A 24,750-nucleotide genomic window follows, 5' to 3' on the forward strand; every position below is an offset into this window, starting at 1 on the left:
GTTTGTGTTGATCAGTAGAATAGAGTGTATTAGAGCTAGCCTGGTCCCAGATCTGTTTGTGCTGTCTTGCTAATTTAGATTTGGGACCAGGCTATGTTAAGAGTAGGGCTGGAGCAAAATCCTGCAGAACGGCTACCTCTCCAAAAGGAACTTTGGTCTCTATAAGGTCTATTATAAAATGTATATTATCAAATATATAATTATCTATAAACCACAGAATGTTCTTATAAATATTGCTGGTTTTCTGTCAATGTACATAAAAAAAACACAGGTTAATCACCCTTCTTGTATTCAATAACTTATCCCTAGATTTGCATTTTATTGTTATCATTGCAGACAAAAACCCAGCTCTTAACTTCACATTGTTGATCAGATACACACGTCATTGTTATAACAGTTGAATGCACAATGCATTTTTCAATTTTTATATAAAAATGAATTAAAATAAAGAATCTTTGGTGGCTATTAAAGCAAAAATAGAATAAAAGGTCTATATAAAAAGGTATTCAAATACAATATGTAACTTACAAAGTAACAAGTCAACAGGTACAGCACGGCCAAAAGACTGAGAAATTCCAGCTTTTGACTTTCATTAAGAACTGTGTATAAAAAAAGGACAAACATGACCGAAAATATCATAAATTATGTTATAAACAAGAATGAGCCCTTTTCTGGGTGCATCCCGATCACTCACTCATACGATGAAAACATAACCACTGAGGTATTTGATCTTCATATTACTCTGTCAAGCATTATGCACAATGGGAGTGAGACATAAAAGTGCATAGGACAATTGTTTTTAATGCATGTCATCTCTGTGTATCTATGTGGAAAACAGGATGTCCATTTGGTGGTTTTCCATTTGGCAAAACACATCAACAACAAGTGATTTTTTTTTTACCTCATCATCATAATATTTCAGAAGGAAATATCTGTAGTTTCTTGTTTCAGTCAGTCACAGCAGCAATGATATCTCTCTCCTGGCATCGTCATTTCACATCACCTGCCGAGAGTCCAACAATCAATGAGCAGTTTGAGATTCTTCACTTTGTAAACGTTAAGAGGGTGAATGTCTGCGTCCGAATGGCACCCTGATCCCTAAAAAGTGTCTTACTTTTGACCAGAGCGCTGTATTGGCCCTGGTCAAAAGTAGTGCACTATACAGGAAATAGGGTGCCGTTTGAGACGTAAACCAAGGAGTTTCAGGGGAGGAGGAGGTGGAAAGGAGGGAGGTGTCATACATCCAGCACCATATCATACTGCTGTTCTTTCTTCCTCTTGCCACATTTAGTGATCAATACTGTGTACAATGTTAAGAGCATGACCCAGTAGCTGGCGTACACTATCGCACCAATGATTAAGATTTTCTTTTCAGACTCTGGAAAATGTTTTCTGGTTTCCTGGACGACCGAATAGATAACGCCAAGGAAGAGGATGGTGAACCAGACCGATATGGGAACGAGCCCTATGAAGTTAGTCACGATAGTCTTCCTCCCCGACGTTCCCCAGCCGGCCTTGTTTATGGTGGCGATAGCGAACATCTTGGCTGGTAGCAGACTGGACATGTATAACACTGAGTAGAAGGACATGAAGACCATTACGATGTTGCCCCTCAGGCAGGAGGCGAAGGAGGACTTGATGAGGGCGACAGCCTGCACGATCAACAGGAAGAGGAGGATATTCCAGATCCTTCCCTGGTAGAACAGCTGTATCGACGTGGCGATGAGGAAGAAGGGGAAGAATCCGGTGATGACAGCCTCGTAGGTCATCCAGAGGTGGTGCTTGTGGAACCACATGGCGTTGTAGAGCCACTCTCTGAAGTAGGACTTACTCCAGCGGGTCTGCTGGTTCAGCCAGCGCAGGTAGGTGATGGGGGTCTCGGTCAGGCACTTGGACCGGGCTGTGTACTTGGTGGCGTAGCCCAGGCTCAGTACGCGGTTGGTGAGGTGCCGGTCATCGCCGAAGCTACAGTGGCTGCCCATGAAGGTCTGGTTGTACCAATCCTCTAGGAACTCGTGGAGCAGGTTGTTCCTGTACATTCCCAGTGGTCCGCTGATGCACTGGACGCAGCCGAAGTAGGACTGACACGCTCGCTCGATGTTGAAAGCCACCCAGTAACGGACGCTGCTCAGAAACGAGATCCAGGACTCGTATTTGTTCAGGATCTGTGGAGGAAGAAAGACTCGGAGGGTCAGGGTATTTAAGTTGGTTAACAACTGCTGTAAACACATTCTCTATTATTAGCATAGCAACCAAACTGCACAATCGTAGGTAATTGGGTTAAGGACCCCTAATTAGCAAAAAAAAATGCTATCAACTCTCCCAGAGCTCTTACAAATGTTCCACCGATCAACCTGCTATTATGTAGAATTCTCACATGAGAGTAATCATATATACCTAAGGTATAGGCTAACTCAATTATGTCAAGGAATGTCCTGTTGTGTAGATGCATTTTTATAGTTTATATTATTTGCCAGGTTTGCTACTCAACAACTGTGTAGGCTGAACAATTACTCTTTATCTTTAAAGAAAGACTTCACAGGATCATAAAAGAAAGACCTGTAGCACTGAAGCTGACTTGTTGAAAAAAATATCAAAATACTTTTAAGAGGTTTGTGTTGATTTCTGTGTAGGCTCTAAATGTGGGTCGTAACGGCATCAACATCACTACATCAGTTAATAAACCACAGTGTGAGAAGATTCTCTCAGCCTAACCGAAGCAAATCTGAAGATTCTCTCAGCCTAACCAGAGCAAATCTGAAGATTCTCTCAGTCTGACCGCAGCAAATCTGATGATTCTCTCTGCCTAACCGGAGCAAATCTGAAGATTCTCTCAGCCTAACCGGAGCAAATCTGAAGATTCTCTCTGCCTAACCGGAGCAAATCTGAAGATTCTCTCAGCCTAACCGGAGCAAATCTGAAGATTCTCTCAGCCTAACCGGAGCAAATCTGAAAATTCTCTCAGCCTAACCGGAGCAAATCTGAAGATTCTCTCAGTCCTAACCGGAGTAAATCTGAAGATTCTCTTTGTCTGACCGGAGCAAATCTGAAGATTCTCTCAGCCTAACCGGAGCAAATCTGAAGATTCTCTCAGCCTAACCAGAGCAAATCTGAAGATTCTCTCAGCCTGACTGGAGCAAATCTGAAGATTCTCTCAGCCTGACCGGAGCAAATCTGAAGATTCTCTCAGTCTGACCGGAGCAAATCTGAAGATTTTCTCAGTCTGACCGGAGCAAATCTGAAGATTCTCTCAGTTTGACCGGAGCAAATCTGAAGATTCTCTCAGTCTGACCGGAGTAAATCTGAAGATTCTCTCAGTCTGACCGGAGCAAATCTGAAGTGGCACTCTAATCCCTATAGAGTGCACTACTGTTGGCCAGAGCCTAAATTGTACTTATGGCTCAAAAGGCTCTAGGTAAAAGTAGTGCATTCTATAGGGAATAGAGTGACATTTAGGCAGTCTAGACATGTAGACTACAGTAGTGTACTAGGTAAGGCAGGGGTCTCCAACCCAGAGTCCTGGAAAGCTACTGGGTGGTCAGGATTTTTAGTCCAGCAGTAACACACCTGAATCTGCTAATCACCAGACTGAAGATCACGCTTATTTTTTACCAGCAATGTTAGTGATGGGTTAGATCAGTGGAGGCTGCTGAGGGGAGGACAGCTCATAATAACGGCCCGGAATGGAGTGAATGGAATGGTATCAAAAACATGATTTTCACGTGTTTGATACCATTCCATTCACTCCATTACACTCCATTCCAGCCATTATTATGAGCCGTTCTCCCCTCAGCAGCCCCCACTGTGCTGAACCCAACACCAGTATTCTATCAACGGAAGACTGGAGCTGGTTTCAACACCTACAGTGTGGTACCAGGCTAGGAGAACACTGTCTCAGACAAACAAACAAGTAAATAACAATGGAGTCGTTACCTGCACATCTCCCCCTACTCCTCCCACCATGGGGTCTTCCTCCAGAACCTTCACCATCTCCACAGATGATGCAGGATCCAGCATAGTGTCAGAGTCACACACCTGAAACACAGGGGACACACTATCCTGTTAAATCCACAAACACTTCACCCAAAACGCTTCTCACGCTCTCTCCCACAATACAAAGTTAGAAAGTTAAACTAGGGCAGAAGATCTCGTTACACGGACAAAGAGTCCTTCATCAAGTTTTTTGGGCGGGATATGTTTGTTTTATATTGGCCAATTTTACCAATCAGCGGTGCATTAATTACACTGATTAATGATGGACAGTATTGCTTTGTGTTTCTTTGAAAAGCCACTTTCATTTCATAATTCTTTTGGATGTCAAGTTGAAGCTTTGTTTGCAACCTGGATGTTTCCCAGAAAGCTTGTTCCAAACAAGTTAGTGTCAAGTGGGAAGGTCCGTCAGTTGGTCAACAAACATCAACCAACCGTGTGAGTAAAGTCATATTTGCATCTACAGATCTCCTTCACAGATTAGAAAGGTTTCTTCAGTCACTCCTTCATTGGGTATTATTTGATTGGGTAAGTGAAGTTATTGGGGCCGGTGAAAGGAGGGCTGGGGTTTGGCTGGAAGACTGGAAGGAAGGAAGGTTGCTGTGCTGTTTGGGACGGCTTCCTGTACTGGAAGTGATACAGTATGGTTGTGTTGTGATTGGTTGTGTTCTGACTGAGAGATGGTTATGTTGTGATTGGTTGTGTTCTGACTGAGAGAGGGTTGTGTTGTGATTGGTTGTGTTCTGACAGAGAGAGGGTTGTGTTGTGATTGGTTGTGTTCTGACTGAGAGAGGGTTGTGATTGGTTGTGTTCTGACTGAGAGAGGGTTGGGTTGTGATTGGTTGTGTTCTGACTGAGAGAGGGTTGTGCTGTGATTGGTTGTGTTCTGACTGAGAGAGGGATGTGATTGGTTGTGTTCTGACTGAGAGAGGGTTGTGTTGTGATTGGTTGTATTCTGACTGAGAGAGGGTTGTGTTGTGATTGGTTGTGTTCTGGGGTGGCAGAGAATTTGTTGTAGTCAAAAAGGCATCCTACAACAACCTGTAGTAGAGCTATTTCAAAATGGTAATATTTAGAGAAAGATCAAGATAGTTGTTTGAATTGTTTGAAAATGAATACATTTTGATTGTGTAGTGCTGTGAGAATTCAATTTCTATTTTTATGGTGTAAGAGCAATGTATTAAAACACAAATGTCATGAAAGGAGGGTAACTAAAGAGAATGATATGGCCAGAAGATAATCAAACCACCTCAGGAATATACTTCTGTAACCCTAACCAGTCTATTGCTTTTGATACACAGTACATCAATACACATGCCCTTTCCCAGTGAGAACAGCTACTCATGCATAGTTTGGCATAGCCTGTTGGTACACCTGCAATCATTCTAATGTACACAACATTACTCATGTTATTTTCATAATCTGTTGAGTGTTTGATTAAGTGAAGCTGCATCACTACTATAGAAATGGAATTCTATTTATTTGATCACTTCCCCTTGGCAACCAGTCCGATAGCAACGTTAGCACCAAACCTGTTCTGATAGTCCATAAATGGCATTGATATCCACAGATCAACAACAAATCACTACAAAGACTACAGATGCTGAAACCAAAAGGGGAAAGTCCCATTTCATCTTTCTAGTTTGACAGTAAAAGAGTAAACAGATTGCAGCTGTAACAAGCCTCAGCTTGGGGAGATAACATGAAAACCGCTAATAATCAGTCGTTCCTTCGATAAGTGGTTATCGGAAATAGCTTGTGTAAAAGGTCTTCTCAGTAAAACATGTTCCATCTGGTGTCAGTCGGTTGATCTGTGCCACAAATACCACAGAGGTTTGACATCGCAAAGGCTAAGGTCGGGTCATAAAGTCAGCAGATGAACTATGGATTCACTGATGTTCCAACTGGATCTATACGACACGTAGCGCATGTCCTCTGTCCGACAGACTGCGTTGTAGGCCTGTTTCTAACGCCTTAGTACGCTGGTCACACGGCGCTAGCTCTCTAACAAACAAGGGGTTGTCTGAGGACAGCTTGGGTGTCCTGGGGCCTTCCTCTCGCAGCGTGAGACTGGAATATTACTATTATATATTATATAATAGTAATATATTATATATATTATTATATTAGTATATATTATATATATTATATAATATACTGGAATATTAGTTGACCCATAATATAGCCTGCCAACAGAATAATGACACTGCAAAGCAATGCCGGGTAACACTTTACATTAAGTTGCTCTTACGCCTGTGTAGTTAAGTGTTAACCCAATGTCACAATATCAATATATTCACACACAGTTATGGTGAGAATAGAAGGTTTAGTTATTTTGACACTATGGGCCCTGGTCAAACGTAGTGCACTGTACAGGGAAAAGGGTGCTATTTGGGACGCACCAAGCAATATTAGTTTATTGTGATGATCATGCAGCAACCAGTAGCTAAATAAAGGTCATGTCAAGTTCATCCACTGATGCAACATATTTTATCAGACATAACAGGACCGCTAAGAGGAATGCTTAAAGGGACATTTCAATGTCGTAGGCATCATCTCCAGCACCACTCCAACATCAACATCTTTGAAAATGTTTCTATGTTTTGTAGTAAAAAAAGATGTGTTTCCAATGACATCATCAACTAATTAGTAGACAATTAGTAGGCAATTAGTAGGTAATGCCTCCTCATTCATTGGTTAAAATCACATGATGCACACCGATGATGTCATCGATGATGTCATCGGAAACAATAAAAGAGCGGCAATAGTACTGTTTGTCCATTTTGAGACGCCGTAGCCAGTATACACTTCCTCAAAATATCTATCTAAGATAACTCAAGAAATCTGTAATACATTTTTTGCCGAAGAGATCTTAGTCGCACAATTTGACATCTAACTAAGATGTTTGGTGCAGTATTTTTCAATGAAAACATGTGCATGAAAACGAGTCGTCTCTGGTTGAATGACAACAAATACTTTATTGAAGAATCCCTACTGTTGACCAATCACCGACGAAGGGGCGTAGACTTCGGCCCCCGAAAAAAAAATGTGTGTGCCCGAACAGCTGAAAAACCCCCTAACCGATGTCCAAAACGAATACAAACATCACAAGATGTTGTTATAATATATGAACTTTCAGCTGGGAAGCATGCGGACGCCTTAAGGCTGCTTCCCAAATGGCACCCTATTCCCTATATAGTGTACTACTTTTGACCGGGGCCATTTGGGAATAGGGTGCCATTTGGGACGCGACCTAAGTCAAGTCAAGTAAGTCATCTGTGTGTTGCCAAGCCAAGGCTTTAACCGTCACGATCAGGTACGTTAGACAGACGACCCCACAGTGAGAATAACCACACAGGTCTGGTAGCTAATAGCTAGCTAAGACAGATATGTGAGAATGGCAACACAGTTAGCCCTACATAAGCTTTGGATCAGAGGTTAGAATTATAACTGAAACCAGCCGTTTACGGTGGAAAGACAGCAGTGTACTAGGCTGCGTCCCGAACGGAGCCCTATTGGGCCCTGGACAAAAACAGTGCACTGAATATGGAATAGGTTGCCATTTGGGATATAGCCTTTCATTGATCTCATTATTACCTGTTTATACGAACTATGGGTTCTTTTTTCACTGACAGAACCATTTTTTCTTTACCGGTACTACACTCTCAGAAAAATAGGTGCTATCTAGAACCTTTAATCTTCGGCTGTCCCCATAGTAGAACCGCTTGAATAACCCTTTCGGTTCCAGGTAAAACCCATTTTTCTAAGAGTGTACCGAGCTTGGAACGTGTTTGACTGGTGTATATGTTCAAGCTTTTGCCGAAAACAGATGCTAGCATCTATTGTTTGGTCTCCAATATCCCACCTCAAGACTCATGACGTTCAGAGGCAGACAATCTAGTTATCCAGAGTAGTTTGGAGGACCTACACTCCAGTATTATCCAGAGCAGTTTGGAGGACCTACACTCCAGTGTTGCTGTATAACTATTCACAATGTAGTATATACAGCACAGTTGGGAAAAATACTACTTAGTAAATGTTATTGAAGGAACTTTATACACGCCTTGGGATAGTAGCTAATGCGGATACTGTCACTTTTAAAGTTCCTCATTGAGAATACTGTGTGTTTTGACGCCATGCTATGCAACATGATCTGACTCCAACCTATTAGCCTACAGGTCTCTCCACTTTGTCTGAGTTGGACTGAGTGCAGAAAAATATGTTAATAGTTTCACACTGAGGTCTAGCACTCTGATGAACAGCATTACCCTTACAGCCTTGAAGCTACGGTACATGCACAAGGCCTCCACACCATCCTTTTTCAGAAAGAGAGCACAAAAGCGTCTTTGTGTACCCCATATTTAGCTTGGCACAAACCGCACCGCCCCCCTCCAACCCCTCCTCCTCCAGGACTTACCTGAACATAGTGCACACTCCTCCCTAGGGCTTTGAAGGCTGTGTACATTACTTCCCTCTTGCCTCCCCACTTCTGCATGATGCAGACACACTTATTATTGAGCACCAGGCGCAAGACGGCCTGCAGGCTCTCAGCATACGTCTCGTCCGTCTCCTCAGGTCCCCGGTGGTGGTAGTTGTTTTTCCAGACGTAAGTGGCGGCTTTATCCCTGCCCATGATCTCCCGGAAGATCTCCATCATGTAGTTGTCGTCCTCGTTATTCCCGTCAATCACCATGATGACCTTGATGCCCGGGTAGGTCAACCTCTTGACGGATACCAAGCACTTCCTCAGGTACGCCGGGTCCTCCTGATAGGCTGCGATGCACAGGGCCAGTGATTTGGTGAGTTTGATGGGCGTCTCCAGGGATCTCCTCATGTTCCGGTGTTCTAGGAGAGCAAACAGACTCTGGATGAGGAGGTGGATGACCAGGATGGCCCCGTACAGCCCGAAGGACAAGTGGTTTCGTGCCGTGGTGAAAAACTGGTAGCCCATGATGTAGGCGGTAGAGATCCCCACGAGTAGCGAGACTCCAAACATTGTCGTCCCGATAAATCTTAGGTAGGTGAGAGCTTTGTCACATCTCATCTGGAAAAGCAACAAGAACATAATCATTGTCAATGTCAAATGAGATGACAGTGGAGACATTCAGTGGGATCAATATTGAGTTGACAGTAGATACACACAGTGGGATCAATATTGAGATGACAGTAGATACATACAGTGGGATCAATATTGAAACGACAGCAGAGACACTGGGAGGACATTGACGTGGTAATTACTAAATGAACACAGCTGCAGATATTAATTGGTCAACTTGATAGAGAGATACTGAAGACATAATGATGATAATGATGATAGATGTACCTAATAATCATCATTATGATACGTCACAGTAAAAGCTCTACCCTAACTCTACTCTGACACCCTAGCAGCAGACCCCATGTTTTACAACAACAAAAACCAGGTTCAGACAGCCGGTAAAGTTTGTCCCCCCCCTACTCCCCTTCCATCCCTTTCTCCCTCCATCCCCCTCCCCCAAAATCCCCCTCTAAATGTCAGATGGTTCTCTATGGCCGATTGTTCCAAGTCTCTTTACTAATGCTGCACACCATCTGCTGGGCAGACGTAAGAGCCGAGCGAGAGAGCGAGCACCACCCTCTGACATCATCTGTTTATATCTCCGTGGGAAGACAAGAGCAGTGAAATATAAAACGCTGCCTCTCCACTAAAGACCCTCTGTCACAGTGAAGAATATGGTGGTACATTTGATCAGTTGAGGCAGTATGAGGTGGTACCTCTTGTTTAAGGCTTAGACATGTGATAGCTTAAGTGACACTTCAAGGTGACTAATACTGTTGAAAAGCAAAGAAACACTATCATGTCTTGTTTTATTTGACTGACCGTTTTGGGGTCTACACTAAAGACCCTTCTGTCACAGTGAAGCAGGAAGTAGTGCATCTTGTTACTTTGCTTTAATTAAAGATCTTAGATCTATCATAAGTGACACTTTGATGTGTCCAATGCTGCCTGCATGGGTCTCTCCATTAACACTAAAGACCCATCTGTCTGAGGTCCTGGTAGGTTACATTAAAGGCTGAGGTGGTCTTGGTAGACAACATTAAAGACTGATGTCGTCTTGGCAGACTACATTAAAGGCTGAGGTCGTCTTGGTAGGCTATAGTAAAGGCTGAGGTCGTCTTGGTAGACTACAGTAAAGGCTGAGGTCGTCTTGACAGACTACATTAAAGACTGAGGTCGTCTTGACAGACTACATTAAAGACTGAGGTTGTCTTGGTAGACTACATTAAAGACTGATGTTGTCTTGGTAGACTACATTAAAGGCTGAGGTTGTCTTGGTAGACTACATTAAAGGCAGAGGTCGTCTTGGCAGACTACATTAAAGCCTGAGGTCGTCTTGGCAGACTACAAAAAGGCTTATGTCTAGTCTAAGTCACAACTCAAGGTGTCCAATGCTGTCTAAAAGCAAAGAAACACTGACATGTCTTGTTTGACTTGAGTGCTAGTTATTTTAGTTTTTAAATCAGCTGGCTCCTTGATTTGGAATAGGGACTGGAACGGGAACAGTGAAATATAAAATGCTCCATGCATGGGTCTCTCTCCACGTGACCTAAAGAAAAAGAAACGCCTGAAACTAGATTCCCTACATACTGGTCTTGACAAGAAGGAAAGAAACTGTCGCGGGAGGTTCTCTTCTGCACTTTTCAACCAATCCAGTAAATGTGTAGGAGGAGTTAAGATGGAGTGTCTCCTTGTTAACGTCCAAAAGTGGAAGTCACGCGAAGTCACAGGCTCTCTTTCCATTTCCCCTGAAAACTTGAACATACGGTTGTTGGGGACTCGACAGAGGCTACTTTCCATGAAAGACCGCTCTATCTGTCACAGTGAAGAAGAAGGTTCTACATCTTGGCTAAAGGCTTGGATATTTGATAGCCTAAGTGACACCTCGAGGTGTACGATGCTGTTGCGAAGCAAAGAAACCCTGACATGCCTTGTGTCTAGACTGCAGTTTTGTTTATTTTAAGTCAGCCAGCTCCTCGGCATGGAATAAGGCCTGGATCACTTGATACAGCATGAAAAGGGGACGTAGTCAGTGTGTGAGGCGAGCTGAGCGCTGAACTGGCATGTCTCTGGGCTTTAAGCGTCATCACATTTACAAGACCTCTGACTCCATTCCCCTCCATGTGTTCCAGGTCCCCACCCTTGGCCAACTGGTTAACCTAACGCATTGGTGTTAATGTCTGTAGTGTTAACTCAGTACAAAGAGTATCCCAAACCCTCCTGTTCAAGTCCCACTGTTGTAGGGTAAACTCTGTGTGAACTGTGAACCTAAACCCCCATTCAGATGGTGCTAAAACAGCCTGGATAGCAAAACCCTGCGGGCCAGATGCATAAGGATTAACCACTAATCAGGGGAGAGTGTGTATGTGTGTGTGCTTGTGTGTGTGTGTGTGTGTGTGTGAAATGACGTTTCCCCCCTCCTCCTCCTCCTCCCCTTAAACCCCATTGTAGTTCCGGATCCTATGTAGATCTAAAGCCTGGTTTGATGTTGATGATGATGTGTTTTCCTGTGTGCCAAATACACCAGATATTGTTGTTGTGGGCGGGGGCAAGGGGGAGGGGCTCATTTTGCTCATTTGACGGCTACATGGAGCAGGCCTTTGCCGAGAAGCTGCTTATGTACCAGCCCCTCGTGGCACCCTTGGACAGCCTCGGGTGTAGGTGCTGGTGGTGCTGATATTTGGCAGTCTCTGCCACGTACACAGGCTTGCAGTGTGTGGCCTCCAGATTGCGGGCCTGACAAAAACGAAGGCAAAGCAATTGGCTAGGTACTGTTCTGTTTCAGCTGCCGTGGGCAGCCTGGCTGTTTGGAGAAGGAGGTGCTTTCTGTACCCTTGAGTGCCATGCATACAGGGACCTTTGAAATGTTTGGATCCTTTTTTTGTAAATTTGATTGGTGGATTGTGTGTGTGTGTGTGTGTGGGCGTGTTTAACTATTCTTGTGGGGACCAGAAGTCCCCACAAGAATAGTAAAACAAACAAAAATTTGACCAACTGGTGACATTTTGTTAGTCCCGATGAGGTCTAATGCTATTTCTAGGGGGTTTAGGTTTAAGGTTAGAATTAGTGTTGGGGTTCGAATTACGTTAAGGGTTAGGGTTAGTTTTAGGGTTAGGGTTAGGAGCTAGGGTTAGGTTTAGGGTTAGGGTTAAGGTTAGGTTTTTGGGTTAAGGTTAGGGTTAGGGTTAGGGTTAGGGTAAAGTTAAGATTAAGGTTAGGGTTAGGTTTAGGGTTAGGGGTTAGGGAAAATAGGATTTTGAATGGGACTGAATTGTGTGTCCCCACAAGGTTAGCTGTACAACACTGTGTGTGTGTGTGCGTGTGACATCGAGGGTGTCATCAAAGTATTGAGATGATGTCACCTCACAGTGTCATAAGGCCCTGTGTGTGTTGTCCCTGTGCTGTATGCTGGATGGGTTAGCTTGAACACTTCCAGACTGAGAATGAGTCCCAAATGGCACCCCATTCCCTATATAGTGCACTGATTTTGACCAGAGCCATATGGGCCCTTGTTAAAATAAGTAGTGCACTAAATAGGGAATAGTGTGCCATTTTGGGACGCACTGTATCGGCTGGGCTTGGGTCTGGGCAGGACACTCCCTTTGCCTGAGATAACACTGCCAACGATTGATGACAAATGATCTCAATTGATAGTGAGTAAGGCTGAGGAAGTGAAGGGGGCTGTTGGAGAGTGAAGGCTAAGGAAGTGAAGGGGGCTGTTGGAGAGTGAAGGCTGAGGAAGTGAAGGGGGCTGTTGGAGAGTGAAGGTAACCAATAAAAACCTTGTAGCTGCAGCCAACTGCACGTCTAACACGTCATGTTATACTGTGCTGTAACTACAGCTGAGGTAGAGTGAGAGAGTCTGTGTGTGTGTGTGCGTCTTCGTCTGCATCTGCATCTGCGTCTGTGTGCACTTGTGTGTGAGCCTGAATGTGTGTGTGTGTGTGTGTGTGTGTGTGTGTGTGTGTGTGTGTGTGTGTGTGTGTGTGTGTGTCTGTAGGCTATAGGCTAATGTGTCTGCCATGTTGGTGAAACAGCATGGTAGCTGTTATGTAAAGACTTAATATTTACACCTGTTGTCTGACTATACGTCTGAGAATACAACATGAAGGCAATTAGTTTCATTCTGCTGGAGCTGGCCCTGTTCCAGGAGGGGTTTAGAGGATAGGAGGACACAGGGAGGGGTTCCTGTGCTGAGCTGGAGAGACTCAACGGAGAGTTGAATCATGCTCAGTTGGGAAAACCTAAACTCCAAGGCTTTGACGATTTAGATTAAATACAACACTGTGGCCAGAGCAGAGCTGAGCAAAGCTGAAACTGGGCCAAGAGGACAACTGACATATAATATTGGCAATGAATGGAGTCAATTAACTTTACAGCTCTAAAATGAATACCTGCTGTAGTTAAAAACGTTTTATGAATCTAGTGGTCTACCGCCGTGGAGGGGCAGTTCACACCTGGTCAGTGACGCGGGCTGCGTCCCAAATGGCACCCTATCCTCTATATAGTGCACTACTTTTTAAACCAGAGCCCCTATAGGCCACAGCTGTATAAAGTGCACTAGATAGGGAATAGGGTGTCATTTGAGACGCAGCTATGGCCACACTTATTTATATAACTTTAATAACATTTGTCTTGCTAACAGTTGTCTTGCTAACTCTTGTCTTGCTAACACTTGTCTTGCTAAAAGTTGTCTTGCTAACAGTTGTCTTGCTAAAAGTTGTCTTGGTAACACTTGTCTTGCTAAAAGTTGTCTTGCTAACACTTGTCTTGCTAACACTTGTCTTGCTAACCCTTTTCTTGCTAACCCTTGTCTTTCTAACACTTGTCTTGCTAAAACTTGTCTTGCTAACACTTGTCTTGCTAAAAGTTGTCTTGCTAACACTTGTCTTGCTAAAAGTTGTCTTGCTATCAGTATGTGTAGAAGGAGGATGAAAGGATAGAAGGGGGTTGTTGAATGAAAGAACAAGACGTTGAATTGATATACTGAGATGTATGGTGAGGTGGAACTTCACATGTGGAATAATCAATCAATCAATCAAATGGTGTACCACCACCATGGATATATGGCTTCAATGGCACTTACACCTTACAGCATGTGCAGAAGGGGGAAATATATCAGGATATAAGGGGGTTGTTGAACAAAAAAATAAGTTGATATACTGTATTTAATAAATGCTATAGTGATGGTTTTAGTGTAGCACTTACAGACTGCATGCTGAAGTGGAACCTCATGTGTAGTCATGAAGGCCAGTAAAGTTAGATCCCCCATTCCATTATGTATGGTTTCATAACACTTTTGTGTCACAGGCTAACACAGTAACGGTACTATAATACAGTACATGGTTATAGTCTGCAGAGATTCCACTTCATGTCTGAGAGGCAGAGCTGCGTTAAAATGAAGATGGCCCTCAAGACTGCCATTATAAATGACGGGAAACACATGCCTCATGACAACTATTCTATAGCAGATTAAAAGACAGAAACGCTAGGAAAGACCAGGGATCCTTGTAGAGGATGTTAATTATTCAGTACTGTACTGTCTCAAAGCTTGCTACTGTAGTTAGTAAATTGTAGTTCTTGCTAGGCTTGCTACTGTAGTTATCTACTTGTAGTTCTTGTAGTTCTTGCTAGGCTTGCTGCTGTAGTTAGCTCAGATCAAACCTTCTCTTGAACTGGACTTAAAGCAAACTCAATGAACAAAAGTCACTGAGGTTCTGAGGTTCTGAAACGTGATTAAGAGACAACTAGTGATGTGTCAAAAGGCACAGAGGGCTACTTCTAAGTGAGTGTGTGTGTGGGTTTGTGTGTGAAGTGATGTTTTGCCCCCCCCCCAACCCCTTATGTAGTTCTAAAACCTGACCCAGTGGCTGCAGTACCGGACCCTATGTAGTCTAAAACCTGACCCAGCGGCTGCAGTACCAGACCCTATGTAGTCTAAAACCTGACCCTGTGGCTGCAGTACCAGACCCTATGTAGTCTAAAACCTGACCCTGTGGCTGCAGTACCGGACCCTATGTAGTCTAAAACCTGACCCAGTGGCTGCAGTACCGGACCCTATGTAGTCTAAAACCTGACCCAGTGGCTGCAGTACCGGACCCTATGTAGTCTAAAACCTGACCCAGTGGCTGCAGTACCGGACCCTATGTAGTCTAAAACCTGACCCAGTGGCTGCAGTACCGGAACCTATGTAGTCTAAAACCTGACCCAGCGGCTGCAGTACCGGACCCTATGTAGTCTAAAGCCTGACCCAGTGGCTGCAGTACCGGACCCTATGTAGTCTAAAACCTGACCCAGTGGCTGCAGTACCGGACCCTATGTAGTCTAAAACCTGACCCAGCGGCTGCAGTACCGGACCCTATGTAGTCTAAAGCCTGACCCTGTGGCTGCAGTACCGGACCCTATGTAGTCTAAAGCCTGACCCTGTGGCTGCAGTACTCTCATTGGTGTGGGACTCATGTTGTCATTAAGTGTTCCATCATTAAATACATCCTCCTCCTCTTCCTCTCCTGTTTGGAATCAGCTGTGGTAGTTACAGTATAACACACAGTCTTCCCTCATACATCTCCCCCTCTCTTTCTGGATGGGTTGAACCTCAGGAAGAGGAGGAGGCTGTGTGTGAAGTTAAACTTGGGCGGTGGTGGCGCCTCGCCATCCCTGGCTCCTGGATGCTTTCCTGATTTAGCTAGCTCTCCGACTCCTCCATCACATCTCTCTGTCCCTCCCTCCTTCCTGTCTGGTTTGGTCAGTGATCAGACATCTCCACCACTACAACTTATACTGTTCCTCCAGCTCCCTGACTTTCTGCTGCTCACCTCCTCTTTATGCCTTCTCTCCTTCCCTGGTTCCCTCCTTCCCTGGTTCTCTCCTTCCCTTGTTCCCTCCTTCCCTGGTTCCCTCCTTCCCTGGTTCCCTCCTTTCCTGTTTCCCTCCTTCCCTGGTTTCCTCCTTCCCTGGTTTTCTCCTTCCCTGTTTCCCTCCTTCCCTGGTTCTCTCCTTCCCTGGTTCCCTCCTTCCCTCCTTCCCTGGTTCCATCCTTCCCTGGATCCCTCCTTCCCTGGGTCCTTCCTTCCCTGGTTCCCTCCTTCCCTGTTTCCCTCCTTCCCTGGTTCCCTCCTTCCCTGTTTCCCTCCTTCCCTGGTTCCCTTCTTCCCTGGTTCTCTCCTTCCCTGGTTCCCTCCTTCCCTGGTTCCCTCCTTCCCTGTTTCCCTCCTTCCCTGGTTCCCTCCTTCTCTGGTTCCCTCCTTCCCTGGTTCTCTCCTTCCCTGGTTCCCTCCTTCCCTGGTTCCCTCCTTCCCTGGTTCCCTTCCCTGGTTCCCTTCCCTGGTTCCCTCCTCCGGACTTTTGACCAGTAGTGTATATTGAGTTGAAGACAACCATGTCTCAACGGGAGTCGTCATGCGGTTAAAATGAATGACAGCATGTACTCTTGCAGTCATGTGGTCTTGTTCAAATCAAATCAAATCAAATGTCATTTGTCACATACACGTGTTTAGCAAATGTTATTGCGGGTGTAGCGAAATGCTTGTGCTTCTAGCGCCGACAGTGCAGTAATATCTAACAAGTAATATCTAACAATTTCACAACATATACCCAATACACACAAATCTAGTAAGGAATGGAATTTAAGAATGTATACATATATGGACAAGCAATGACAGAGCGGCATGGACTAAGATACAGTAGAATATTATAGAATAGAATACAGTATATACATATGAGGTGAGTAGTGCAAGATATGTAAACATTATTAAAGTGACTAGTGTTCGATTTCTTAAAGTGGCCAGTGATTTCAATAGGCAGCAGCAGCCTCTAATGTGCTAGTGATTTCTATTTAACAGTCTGATGGCCTTGAGATAGAAGCTGTTTTTCATTCTCTCGGTCCCAGCTTTGATGCATCTGTACTGACCTCGCCTTCTGGATGATAGCGGGATGAACAGGCAGTGGCTCGGGTGGTTGATGTCCTTGATTATCTTTTTGGCCTTCCTGTGACATCGGGTGCTGTAGGTGTCTTGGAGGGTGGGTAGTTTGCTCCCGGTAATGCGTTCGGCAGACCGCACCACCCTCTGGAGAGCCCTGTGGTTGCGGGTGGTGCAGTTGCTGTACCAGGCGGTAATACATCCCGACAGGATGCTCTCAATTGTGCATCTGTAAAAGTTTGTGAGGGTTTTAGGTGCCAAGCCAAATTTCTTCAGCTTCCTGATGTTGAAGAAGCTCTGTTGCGCCTTCTTCACCACACTGTTTCCTGAAGTCCACGATAATCTCCTTTGTTTTGTTAACGTTGAGTGAGAGGTTATTTTCCTGGCACCACACTCCCAGAGCCCTCACCTCCTCCCTGTAGGCGGTCTCGTCATTGTTGGTAATCAAACCTACTACTGTTGTGTCGTCTGCAAACTTGATAATTGAGTTGTAGGCGTGCTTGGCCATGCAGTCATGGGTGAACAGGGAGTACAGGAGGGGGCTGAGCACGCCCCAGTGTTGAGGATCAGCGAAGTGGAGATGTTGTTTCCTACCTTCACCACCTGGGGGCGGCCTGTCAGGAAGTCCAGGACCCAGTTGCACAGGGCGGGGTTCAGACCAAGGGCCTCGAGCTTAATGATGAGCTTGGAGGGTACTATGGTGTTGAATGCTGAGCTATAGTCAATGAACAGCATTCTTACATATGTATTCCTCTTGTCCAGATGGGATAGGGCAGTGTGCAGTGTGATGGCGATTGCATCGTCTGTGGATCTATTGGGGTGGTAAGCAAATTTAAGTGGGTCTAGGGTGACAGGTAAGGTAGAGGTGATATGATCCTTGACTAGTCTCTCAAAGCACTTCATGATGACAGAGGTGAGTGCTACGGGGCGATAGTCATTTAGTTCAGTTACCTTTGCTTTCTTGGGTACAGGAACAATGGTGGCCATCTTGAAACATGTGGGAACAGCAGACTGGGAAAGGGAGATATTGAATATGTCCGTAAACACACCAGCCAGCTGGTCTGCGCATGCTCTGAGGATGCGGCTAGGGATGCTGTCTGGGCCGGCAGTCTTGCGGGGGTTAACATGCTTAAACGTCTTACTCATGTCAGCCACAGAGAAGGAGAGGCCACAGTCCTTGGTATTGGGCCTCGTCATTGGCACTGTATTATCCTCAAAGCGGGCGAAGAAGGTGTTTAGCTTGTGGTCTTGTTTTCACACAGTTCAAAGCATGTATTTTATCACTTGTGACTTTCATTTAGCCAATTACAGTCATATCCCACTGGGCACACACTGGTTGAATCAATGTTGTTTCCACATCATTTCAATGAAATTATGTTGAACCAACGTGGAATAGACGTTGAATTGATGTCTGTGCCCAGTGGGATGTTTTACTTTCAGAAATGAAAATAGTCTACTGTGTAGGCCTACATCTTTAAAAAAAAATGTCCCTCTAATTTGATCATCCCTACACAACAGATGAGATATGATTATATCCACAAAGTATAGGCTTATCATAAATGATCATAAATACTGTATGGAATCAAGTCAACTCAAAATCACTAGCTAAATAAACTGCCCTGGAATGAATAGTGGGCTGCTATGGGTGTTTCGAACAGCGCGCATCCACGCTGAAGGTATGAAAAAATACGCCTGAGCAGGGAAAGAAAAGGAAGCTAGTTTGAAGATCGTTGTTTCCTTGAATAAGGAAGGAACTTCACCCTAATTTGCTCCAGGGGTGGCTTACTAGTATGGCTAACACTGTAAAACACCACATTTCACTGCTCCTATTCTGTGTATAAATAAAATACTGTGTGCATTTAAAGCGGGAACAGCCCCGCTGAGGGTGCTCTGAAGGAAACCCAATACCTGCCTAGTCATTGGCTCAAGCACCCCTGCGATTCGAATTACTTATAGGCGGTGACGTCGGCATATGTTTTATTCTAACGGTATAATAAGTGATTTGGACAGTGATTATGCCCATCCTCGATGGAGTATCGTGTGACTCCAGCTTACTCTAAAACATTTTGTAGATTTTTCCATAGGCAGCAAGGAATGATAAAGAACTACCTTGTTTCGACTTTATTATATAGTTCCACTATTTCATTTCTCCACCGCATATTGGCTGAGATGAATGCAATACTAATGTCTATAAAAAAAAAGAACAGTAACCAAACCACACATCAACATGTCTATTGGACTGTTCTGTATGGTATAGGTGCCCTACAGTCTATGTCCCACAATAATACTTCAATATGACAAACATTAAATACTTCCCACACCCTGACAGATATAGCATCACTTCAGAAACCATTCACTGTAGCTCAGTTGGTAGAGCATGGCGCTTGCAACGCCAGGGTTGTGAGTTCGTTTCTCACGGGGGGCCAGTATGAAAATGTATGCACTCACTAACTGTAAGTCGCTCTGGATAAGAGCGTCTGCTAAAATATAAAATTAAACTATGATTTGGCACCTACCGGACAATCATGACATGTTAGTTGTCAACTTTCACCCAAAGCTCCATTCATTGAACTCAAATGATTCTAAATGAAAATGTAAAACAAAATAAAAATGTATGCATAATGAAAGAAAACAGCTAGTTAGTTGATAACAAAGTTAATATTGATGTGATGGTCATACCTTGAAGCAGCTGTGAGTGCCTGTGCGGTTTCTTTAAAAGGATGCAGTCAGCATAGGCTCCGTTTGCAGCGTTCAACTTGGAGAAAACTTCTCAGTAACGTCTCTTCTTGTGTCACCTTTGCAGAAACACTCATGAAGCTTCTTAAAATGTTCTTCATAAAGGAAAAAAGTTTGTGCAATTTTCCAAGTCTCCTTGCTTTGAACGGTTGAAAACATTCATTCATTCAAGTCTTGTATTTCTTCTTCTTTTAACTTCTCTCTCTGCATACATTAATTATATAATGTATACATTTTAGATGTATACAAATAAGTATAATCATCTTGTTAGTCAACTTTGGCATACGTGTCATTTATACAATTAATTTTTTTTAAAGAAAGAAAAATAAAAGAAAAATTGTCATTCAACAGTAGTCAATGTTGGTGAAAAGAGCTGTAGGTAATACAGGTTAAAGTCATGAACTGCCGAACCACGCTGTTTTTACTACTTATTCAGCGTCTAATTCCTTCCAGACGCCTTTGGTTTATGCTTCCTGCATTCAGCTCCTTACATTTCAAAAGACTCTTAACTAGGGAGAGTTTTTGGACTTGTTTTAATAAGGGGGGAAGGTTTGAGGATGAGGAGGAGCGACTTATTGGGGAGAGAAGAGAAAAAAAAAGTTGATGCCCGAAGTAAGTAACCCATTCAAACTTCTGAGACGTGGACATGAGGATGGAGAAGTGCGTGCGACTTCGGCTAATGAACCTGAATGTTCATGGGGGAATGCTGATTGTGATATTCGATATTATTAGATTACATTCGATTTCGAAGACATGAAATATGCTTTTGCATTCCGCAAATAGTTTCTTTGCTACTTTGTATGAGGTTTTTCCATGACAATGTCAGAGTATAGCCTACAGGTAAAACGCAACATCCTTAAGCAAAACTCAAATAACACCGCATTTATTCGTTGGTATATTAGCTCGGAATAATAACTATTATTATTGCAATATAACTTGTAATATTTTCCTGCTATCTTTTCAGTGCCGGTAAAGACCGTAATTATCCATCTGGTATTCGTCTGCCATCCATAAATTGGAGCGCTGTACAAGCATTGGCCAGCAGGGAGCGCCATATAATTCTAAACCCAGCATTAGAGCCCTTGCCATGGAATAGTCTTCTGCAGAGCCATAAATTAACATCTCAATATATGACTCTGGTGTACTGTAGATGCACAGTCATTGGATCAGGCACATTCCTCTACCTTGTGATAGAATTCAAATAGGTGTAAAAATGACAATATTAGTCATTCAATAGCTCATGTTTTCAACAGAGAAAAAGTGCTTTGTACGTTATCATTATTGAATGTGACGGGAATTCCAAATTAAAAGTCACTTGGCTGAAATTGCAAAATATATCAGATGAAAATAATATTGGTCGCTGACATTTCTTATTATCATAATCCCTGAGTTGAACAAGAGTAGTATGATAGAATGACATGCCATTGAAATACCCCATACAGCTGTGTTTGTTTATTTGTTCTGTATGAAACATGTCTGTTAAACTCAAATGACTTTCTCTGCCAGGGAGGGACATTGTCACGGCCAAATATGAGTACCCTTATTTCTCCTGTCCATGTTGCCCAGCCACTATATTTGAACAAGGATACACAATGACTTCCTTTCCCTTACCCCTCCCCCCCACACATGCTTGCATGCACACACACACACACACACACACACACACACACACACACACACACACACACACACACACACACACACACACACACACACACACACACACACACAATCGCTTCCCATCAGTGTTTCACTGTGAGCTTTGGTGTGTGTGTGTATTGCCTCAGGGACATGGCAGCTCCAGCTCGGTTGTAGAGCTGCAGTCAGAACAAACACCCTGGGAGAGATGCTGAGAGAGAGAGAGAGAGAGAGAGAGAGAGAGAGAGAGAGAGAGAGAGAGAGAGAGAGAGAGAGAGAGAGAGAGAGAGAGAGAGAGAGAGAGAGAGAGAGAGAGAACATGAAGGATTCTATGCTCTTCCATCAGCCCAGAGAGGTGCTGAGGGCTGGAGAGTGATGAGTTCAGGCCTTCACTGGTTCTCTCTGGATACGGCCCAAATGGCACCCTATTCCCTATACAGTGCACTACTTTTGATCAGAGCCCAATGGGATTCCCTATTGGCTTTGGTCAAAAGTAGTTCACTAAATAGGGAATAGGGTGTTATTTGGGATGCTGGTTCTCCCTGACTTTGATGAACAGCAACCATATGTTTCCCAACTGAGGATTCCCAGACCAGAAGCAATGGCAGCAGACTAGGATACAAAACGTGTATTGTTTTTAGGCCTAGTCCGTCTCGCCAACCAAGCACCAATCTAAACATCACGTTGGCGATTAAAAATCATGACATATCTCTTTTCCTTCCGAACAGTAGACCGTTGAGGTGTGCTTGATTTAACTTGAGGTGTGCATTTTTGGAACTATTCCATTGGTTAATTTGTCAATCAAGAGCAATTTAAGGATTTGAACATATCTGTATTGACCCGGGTGAAGACATGGGCCATCAGGATTGATGCTTCTACTAGAACCTTTAGAGGACTATTGCATTTTGATTGTGTAAGACGTGAGACAGATTATGATAGGATGCTGTAAACGTTTAATGTGTTAGGCAGGCAGACAATGTTCCCTATCCTCAGATGATTCTGATGATTTTAATCCATGTTGTCAGACTAAGCCTACAGGGTATCATAAGACAGGCCGATAACTGTTGCTAACAACACACGTTTGACCAACCAGGATTCAAACCCTGGTCTCCTGGAAGAATGTGTTGGCTCGTCAAGCTAAAGCCTAGGCATTCGCATGGAGAGCAAATTTTTCTCATATACAGTACTTTAGGATAATGGAATTGAGGCTTAGATTTGTTCTCTCCTCTCCAGGGCCCTCTAAAGTAATGCAGTGATTTTCTTTAATTATAGAAAATAGCCTCTCCTCACCAAAACACAATCAGTCAGAGAAAAATTATGAAGTAAATATTTCACCCTTTCATTAACATACAATAAATATATAGAGTTAAATCCCTAACACTCCATTATACTATAGAACGATGTCATTACATACATTACCAATACATATACTTATTTAACCTTTATTTATAGGCTTAACGTTAATCCCAGTTTAGACCAGGGTCTCTTTTTCAATGGTGTCCAGTGTTACAACTATCAACAATCCAAACAGCTTAAACAGATAAAACTACATATTTAAATGTTAACTAATGGTAAAGAAAGCCGTACTCCTACAGTTAACACATAATGAATGGCCCTTTCAAGTATTGCTATTTGTCCTAATGAGCATTGAGAGCCAAACTCCTTATCCCATAATTGGATAAGCATATCATTTGTTTAAAGCACAAACCTGCTGAAAAGAGCACAATTAAGAGGAATAACATGTCTTGATATTTAGCTTCCCCAGGTCCTGTTGCTAAGAAGATGATGTGGTTTAGGGATTATTTAGACAGGTTATACTGTATCACCCTCTTCCAATGTCTTGTAGGATTACTACTATGCTGTATCAAGCCCCACACCGGAGACAGTGGGAGTGGATTGTGAGTAATGGGTACTAATACCCTTTGAACTCTTCAAGGAAAGCACCTTACTATGCTTTGAGCCGGCCCGGGCCGGTCGCTCACCATCACATTTTCCACAATTCTATCCCTGGCTAGCTCCTCTCCTCCACTACAGTCACATTCTGGTCAGGGGCTTCCTTTTTCAACTATAATCACTCCTTTCACTGAGACTCCATTATCACTGACTAATCAGAGACGTGGGAGAGCTGCAGCACGCTGCAGAGAGAATGGATCCATTGACTAAGGGGCAGTTAGTTACTGTGAGAGGTTGTGTTGTTGAATTAAGTGTCTGACTGTTTTGCGTGTCCGCTGCATCCCCAAAGAGTTATCTTCTCCAAATGAAACATGTGTTCTTCAGTGTGTGGAAGAGTCATCTAGTGTACATATTAATCATTGGTTAACACCATACAATACGACTTGGTTTACTTTTGTAGTCCTGCCTTGAAGGTTTCCATTGAAGTGACTGGAGCCATTTGAGGCATTTGAGTCATGATGGAGTAACGGTCGCATTCCATCAGTATTGGTTCATTACTGGGCTGTAATGAAGCCGCTAAGAGGTCACAGAGTTAATCAATGCCCCTACGACGGACAGGAAGTCACAACACTGCTCTTTACTCCTTCGCTTCCACCCCGAGTCACTCTCCTCAGCTTCAAAGACAAGCTTTATTACTACTGCAGCAATAAGGGCACTCTACAGACTGATTGTTCATGACTGTGGTTGTTTGTCATTGACAGGACAGGACACAGTGATATGCAACTAAACAACAGGTTAAAGGGATGTATCAAGCAATGTTCCCTCAAAAATGTTTTGGCACTGAGCAAACTTCAGGTCTTGTGAGCGGAAACGTTAATTTTGCGAGCATTCTGTGAAACTTCCGGCGTGTGTTAACTGTGAACACTGAGGCTGTACCTGCTTGAAGTTACAGTTTAATACAGTGGCCAATATACTATTGTGTCTATTTGAGCATGTAGGGCTATCAGAGTGGCCTATAAACTAAACCAATGGAGCAAATGCCATAACATTTCCACATGGATATAGCTATTGACTTCTATGATATTCAATGTAGGCCTACATTCAATGTAGGCCTACATTCCAAGAGACTTTTAAAAAACATTATGCATGGCTTGACATTAACAATTTTATGACTGATGTTTTACTTGTTCCAAAGCTCAAATTATTTTATAAAAATAAGAAATGATCTAAAACAATTGGCCAAATAGGTGACTGAAAATTGCATTCTATTGTGTTACATAATGCAAGAAACCACTTTACAAAAAATTTCATTCATTGTTATCATTATTATTTCCATAAAGGGACACTGCCCCTTTAAGACAAAAAAACCTCTACCTGACTCGCTTTTCAAAGACAGATACAGTGAGGGAAAAAAGTATTTGATCCCATGCTGATTTTGTACGTTTTCCCACTGACAAAGACATGATCAGTCTATAATTTTAATGGTAGGTTTATTTGAACAATGAGAGACAGAATAACAACAAAAAAATCCAGAAA

General features: G+C 43.4%; 1 pseudogene across 1 annotated transcript; it reads right to left on the minus strand.

Moving 5' to 3' along the window:
• Positions 1-1,235: 1,235 nt before the first annotated feature.
• On the minus strand, positions 1,236-19,680 carry LOC311116183 (hyaluronan synthase 2-like; annotated as a pseudogene). The gene is made up of 4 exons: positions 19,627-19,680; positions 8,408-9,034; positions 3,934-4,035; positions 1,236-2,165 (listed from the first exon to the last, which is right to left on the minus strand). The product of its transcript is annotated as a hyaluronan synthase 2-like (transcript).
• Between the last annotated feature and the right edge of the window lie 5,070 nt (positions 19,681-24,750).

The sequence above is a fragment of the Coregonus lavaretus genome (genome assembly GCF_964263955.1).
Source record: "Coregonus lavaretus genome assembly, contig: HAP1_SCAFFOLD_457, whole genome shotgun sequence".
Classification (NCBI taxonomy): Eukaryota; Metazoa; Chordata; class Actinopteri; order Salmoniformes; family Salmonidae; genus Coregonus; species Coregonus lavaretus.